We start from the raw sequence: 6058 nt of genomic DNA, 5'->3' as shown, positions 1-6058 counted from the left end.
ATCCTGTGAAACCTGCTTTGCTAATACCCTCAGTTTAAATGATAAGGGTCCAAGCATGAAATGAGTTTGTTTCCCCCAAACAAACTTTTTTCTGGCCCTTTAGCTATCTGACCCTGACTTAAAATAAGCCCTCAGAGTTCTTTGAATGTTATCTATTTGATTATCACTACCTGACAATGATTGATGAGCTTCCATATACAACCTGTATTCTTATGCAAATTAAAGCCAATAACAGCTTGTCAAGGCAAGGGTCAGTGCACTCTCCCCTTGAGAGAGTGGTCACACCATCCCTTTCTCTCCACAGTACTCCAGTACTCCATAGTCCATGTGAATTTGTCTTGTCTCAGCCACATCGCTGTGAACACTGCTTGCCAGTGACCACATCAGCTTGTCCTGGGCTAACCCCTTGAATCTCTCTCCAAGTCCCCCCTTTCTCTGACTTCTCAGTGAACCAAAGCAGCTTAGCCTCAGCTCATTTCTTTCCTATAATAGTTCTAGAAAGACAAAGCATCCCCACCTAGGCGCTCCTGTTGCTTCTCCTATCTTAAACCCCTGTTTCACTGTCCCCACCTTTAATAAACATACTCTCAAAATCATTTGGACTTGTATTGTGAAATCTTTCCTGCACCAACTCAAGAACCCACCCACCACCAGCCCACCTGAGGCAGACCTGCTCTCAGCTGGTCTCCTGTCTGGTAACTTTGTCTCTGTTCAACTAGCACCTCAGTTAGGGCTTCTTCTACCCTCCTCTAAATCAGTTCCCCATAAAGCATCATTCTGTTTCACTTTTTGCATTCACTTGTTATCATTTGAAAGAATCATTTCTCTATTCATGTGTTTATTTCACACACACCCCTTCCTCCCACAATGTAAACCATGTGAGAATAGAGACTACATTGCCTGCTTTCTGTGCACCTGGCTGTCAAAAAATATATGTTGAATAAAGGAGCTCTTCTAGAAAATTTCTGGAACTCCCACCACAGTGTTACTGGACTGGTTTCACGCCAAGATCTGGCCCTGCCCTGACACACTCCAAGACCTTTTGTGTGTCAGGGGACCTCCAGGCTCTTGACTTGCCCCACAAATGTTTTAAGAATGAGTCACAGTGAGAACAAAAGCAAGTTTTATTTAGGTAGAGAAAAAGAAAGAGCCTAGGAGGTAAGTTCCTGGAGACAAGATCAGAAGTTTAGCCTGGACTGGCGGGCACTGCCCGTTACTCCCCGGTTGCAAGTCTCATTGTAACAGGGCACAGCCAGGAGGGGGGCCCCAGAAAAGAATTTGGAATGGGGTTCAGAGCTCAGGGTGTCCAGGAAATATTAAGATGTCCTCCCCCTCCCAGGGGGGAGGGACAAATGGAGTAGGGCCATTGAGAGCTGTTTTGCATAGCAACAGGTTCACAGCTAACTTCTGGAATGGTCATTTAACATATCTATAACCTTTAACTGGTTTCACAGATATGTTAAATAGCTGTGGCCATGCTCTTGGGGCAGGTCCCCCCAAGTTACAGCGCCTGCGTGAGAGCTTGAAGTTGATTGGCTCCATGCCATGGGGGCCATACCTGCCCAGACTAATGATGGCAGCCCAGTAACCTTGTAATAATACAGAAATACTGGCAGGTGTAACTGATTGTGGGAGGAGTCGGAAATGGGGCTGCAAAGGAAGATGGGTGTGGGGATTTAAACCCAGATGCGGCAGCCCTTATGGAGAGAAAGCCATGCGGTTTGGGGGCAGAGTGAGAAACTCCTCCTGCCCAGGTGAAAGGAGAGAGCCACACAGTTTCAACAGAGTTAAGATCCCCTCTTAGCCAGGTGAAAGGGAAGACCACGCAGCTTTGCCAGAATGGAGATCCCTGCGGCCAGGTGAAGAAGAAAGAGTGCGTGGAGTGCGGCTTTGATAGAAGAGGCCCACGCGGCTTTGGGGTGCTCCCTTTGGCCGAGTGGCCTGGAAAGCGGGAGAGATTTTGACTGGAACTTGGTACAAAGAACTCTTGCCAGTGAAAGGTGCCGCATGACTTTGGATTAACTGGAGATCCTGCCTGGACAGGCGACACAGCTCACAGTGCCAGTGACCTGGAAAAACGGATGTGTGCTCTTTTCCTGATTTACGGTATCCGGAGTTGCGACAGTGGGAGAAGGGAGCGCTGTGTGTGTGTGGGTGTAGGTGTATACCCTTAAAGACTTTAATATTTTAATGAAGGCATTACACCTAAATGGCATTAAATAAACATTTTGTTTCCTTTTCACAAATCTCTGGCATTGAGAGATGTCTTTCCAATTGGCGGCGAACAGAAGAGCCCAATAGATATTAGTATACTGTCCTTGGGAGGGGCCTCTGTTTTCTGTAGCAATTTTTTGGCATCCCTCGGTGGGCCAAGTATTGCTCCCCACCCTCGGACCTCTTCTTCGGTAACAATTCTACTTGGGATTTTCCTGTAACTTCTTTCTATCCTGCCTCAACACTACACCTTGATTGATGCAGTTTCTCAAGTCCAAGTAAGGGCAGTGGAAATGGGGACTCCAAAACTGACAGACTAAGGCAGGCCTAGAAGAAATGGAAAATCACCAGGTAGGAACACTGTACCATGGGAAAATGCCTGCCTGGGAAACTGCCTGCTGACCCTACCCAGGACAAACAGATACCTGGCTAAGACTTGGGTCTGGGGTCAGTCTCTCTGGCATAATAGGATGCAACTTTAACTTGAGCCTGACAAGATGTATCAAGAATAATGGTCAGCAGAAATGGCACCCAGCAACCAGCTCTAGCCAATCAGACTCTGACACCCCAACCAGTTACCTTTCGTGGGTTTTTGTGCTTAAAAACCCTGCCCTAAGAACAACCAAGCAGCCCTGGCTGGTGTGGCTCAGTGGATTGAGCGCGGGACTGCAAACCAGAGTATCGCGGTTCGATTCCCAGTCAGGGCACATGCCTGGGTTGCAGGCTGTTGCATTCACCAACCGCGAGAACAAATGCCGGAGACTTTCGGGGTTCCAAAGATGTTACTTTATTGGCCAAGTTTAACCTGCGCAGGGGCGAACTCTCCAAAGTATCCGGAGATGCGGTGCCCACAAGGGCTGCAAATGAGAGTCGCGCCAAACGCTTACAGGCTTAGGGTTTTATGGAGGCGCGCAAGCAAGCTGGATACAGAAGCAGATGTGGCGGTTAGCGGTTGGCTCAGGGGCACAATAGGGTTACTGATTATTGGTGAGTTAACTCGTGCACTGGCTCGTGCTCCTTTACCTGATTGGTCAGTTGAGCTCGTGCACAGGGGCAAAATTTCCCTCCCTAGTGACTGTCCAGATGGCTATCTGCCTGACTAACCTTTGCTCTTAAACCACATCCTGGAACACACCCTGCTCTTCGGGCGTGTCCCGGAGCCTCTTTGCGTTAGTTAGTAAAACACCTTTTGCTTCCTTACAGCTATGTTCTGGCTAGTTCCCCTTTGCCCTCAACACAGGCCAGGTCCCAGCAGGGGACGCATGACAGGCAACCCATACATTGATATTTCTCTCCCTCTCTCCTTCCCTTCCCCTCTAAAAATAAATAAATACAATCTTAAAAAAAAAAAAAAACAACCAAACAAGTCTTAACCCTCCTTGGTTAGCTCCCCAACCTCCCTAGGTTGGTTCCACTTTTCCCTCTTATTCCCAGCTAATAAACCCTGCTCCCTAGCTCACTAGGGAGCTACATCTGTCTGGTTTCTTAAGCAACTCCAACCTAACAAAAGCTCTGTAGTCACAGGAAGTTCTATTGCAGTACACAGTGGTAACCGTCCCTGTAGCTACTCGGGGCTCAGATGCACTAGCCCTTAAGATTCTCAGAGCAGAGCCAAAATTCCTTCCTCTAGCTCACCAGACCAACAATTGTACCAGATGGAGCCCAGAGCAGTATATGGTGCTGGTTAGGAATTTGGCTTTGGAGTCAGGTCTCCGCTGAATTTTGACATGGGCGGAATCCTCCACTCTACCACTTCTGTGTGATTTTGGACAGTTGCTAAGCCTCCATGTGTCACAGGTTTTTTCACTGCAAAATAGAGATGATAATTATACCAACTTCATACAACTATTGTGAAAATTAAGTGAGAATACTTTCGAAGTCTTAGGAACAGTGAATAAGTGTTGACTAGGTCAAAGGGTATGATATAATTACTCATATTGGGAATCAAGATCTTAAATCAAGCAAAAAGATTTAGTACTGTCAAAATTTAGGATAGACTTCAACTATGACAGAAATCAGGAGGGCCTATGGGAGGAGCTTTCATATGCTATGTCATCAGAAATCCCTACAGAACAACCCTATTTAAAACATAGCTTTATGGTTATAACAACACTTCTCATACACATCTTCTTCCCATCTGAAAAGGAACTTCCTTCTTTTTGCTCTCATGACTCCCATGTAGCCTGCCATAACTACAATACCAGACTGAAATGCTTCATCCCTCTTATAGGGAACCGATCAGCATGGCAATGGCAAATGTAACCCAGTATTGATCTGGAAAACCAATCAAGGCAAGGCAGCACACAGGAGCCAGGTGTGCAGATCGGCTTTCCCATGGGGAATCAGGACTGCATTGTACCTAGACTGCTATGAGACTTGCTTTTCCTAAAACTCCCTCACCCTGAGTTAAGACTGCAGGTGTTTAATGTATATCTCTGAAGCAACTCTCTGAAGTCTGTACTAAGATGTCCCAAGGATGAAATGTAACCGAATCAATCATTTTTATCAGTCCCTTGCTTTTGCAACTTTTTTCCTTTTTTTTTTTTGTTATTTGTAAGAAGTAATCACTTAACTAAATCTAGAAATAATGAGAACCCTTCTTTGATGTAACGTGACTGGACAGCAATAAAAGCCGGTCCAGGCAAGGGTCAGGGTGCTCTCCTCTTAACAGTGACTGTGTCATCCCTTTTTGGATCTCCACAGGACTCAGTAGTCCATGTGAATTTGTGTACCGCATCCACAACACAGACTCCAGAGGGCCTGAGTCTGCATCATCTGGTGCCTGACCAGGGACCCAGAGGCTATGAGCCACTGTTGTGGACAACACACCAACTTGGTTGGAGTATGCATGCACCAGCACAGGTAAGGGCCGACAACACTGAGTGCTTTTTCATAAAGTTGTAAAGTGCGCTGGATTTCAGAGAAGAAGGGTATTTTTCCAAAATTGCTCTGTCTTGCAACCACACTCTGTGTAGTAAGCAGAAGCCTTGCTCTCTCTCTATGGTGATTGCCACACTTCAAGGGCATAGGTTGGGTAGTTAAGAGCCACAAGGGCACCTGCTGCTGAAAGTCACCCATGAAAAGATAAGTTGGACGTGGACCAGGACAGAGCACTAGGTGTCCTGCCAACTGCAAGCAAAAGCCCATAGAACAAGAGACACACTGTAAAAACACTCACAAGCTCATCCCCATGGCACAATCCTCAATCAGGTTTTAGGCTTGGGAGCAAGAGCAATGAATTTTCCTTTCAATTAGCTTTAATAATACAAGTGCCTCAGTGCATTCTTTCTTTAAAAGCTGCTTCTCTAGCAGCTCTTTTGATTTTTGCCTTTTCCCTCTGCCTGCCTTAAATAGAAAAGCAGATAGTAAATGAGTGTTTTGGTTTCAACTGGACTCCAAAGATTGTTTTTAGAATTCAGTGTTAGTTACAGGGTTATTTATGAGTGTTTCCGCTTCTTGCTGAGCTCCTCCCACTTATAGGGGAGGAATAAGAGGCATTCCTCCCTCTGGCTTGAGATCTCAGGAGTTCCTACGTGGGTAGGGGCCTTGCAGAGGTGTCTGGGGTCAATTCCCAAGATGTGCAGGGGCCTCACAGGGAGTTCCAATCATAGTAATTTAACTCTTGCCAATATAAAAGTTGGTCACCTAGCACTTCCAGCCCCCCTTGCAGTGTTTTACACTTGGGGGAGAACCTGAGACCCATAAGCGGGGCTAAGGTACCCAGAATATTCGGCAGCCCTCCCTGACAGCCTTTCACCAACAGCACATTTTTAACCCACTATACTATATCCTCCAACACCTAGCTAGCTAGAATTCAACTCAAGCGGCAGAGTTTGAAAGGACA

The sequence above is a fragment of the Sturnira hondurensis genome, unplaced genomic scaffold (assembly GCF_014824575.4).
Source record: "Sturnira hondurensis isolate 20B ecotype Veracruz unplaced genomic scaffold, ASM1482457v3 Scaffold0004751, whole genome shotgun sequence".
Lineage (NCBI taxonomy): Eukaryota > Metazoa > Chordata > Mammalia > Chiroptera > Phyllostomidae > Sturnira > Sturnira hondurensis.
Note: the sequence above shows the minus strand (reverse complement) of the source record.